This window comes from Arachis ipaensis, chromosome B08, assembly GCF_000816755.2.
Source record: "Arachis ipaensis cultivar K30076 chromosome B08, Araip1.1, whole genome shotgun sequence".
NCBI lineage: Eukaryota > Viridiplantae > Streptophyta > Magnoliopsida > Fabales > Fabaceae > Arachis > Arachis ipaensis.
The window spans coordinates 107,636,786-107,637,071 of record NC_029792.2 but is presented as its reverse complement, the minus strand read 5'-3'; the positions used below and the strand labels follow the sequence as shown (position 1 = coordinate 107,637,071).

The following is a 286-nucleotide window of genomic DNA, read 5'->3' as shown; positions in this document are numbered from 1 at the left end:
GAGTATAAGAGATAGATTTTTTTAAATAAAATACATATATTTTATTTTTTAATATACGTAATTCTGAGATAATTTACACATATAAAACTAAATAAAATTCTTACACACCTCAAATGCAGTGTATCAAATGTAAGTAAATACCAATATTTAAATATGTAAATTTATTGTATTACATATATTTGGTATACAAAATATTTATTTTATTCATATATAAAAAGAATCCAAGTACAAGAGGATAGACGAATGAGTTATAGCTTAAATGACATAGTCTCCTCATACTCAATTA

General features: G+C 21.0%; 1 protein-coding gene across 1 annotated transcript in view; it reads right to left on the bottom strand.

Annotated features, from left to right (window-relative positions):
* The window catches only part of LOC107613444 (putative tRNA (cytidine(34)-2'-O)-methyltransferase), a 17,551-nt gene that overhangs the window by 11,279 nt on the left and 5,986 nt on the right, over positions 1-286 (bottom strand). The window lies entirely within an intron of this gene.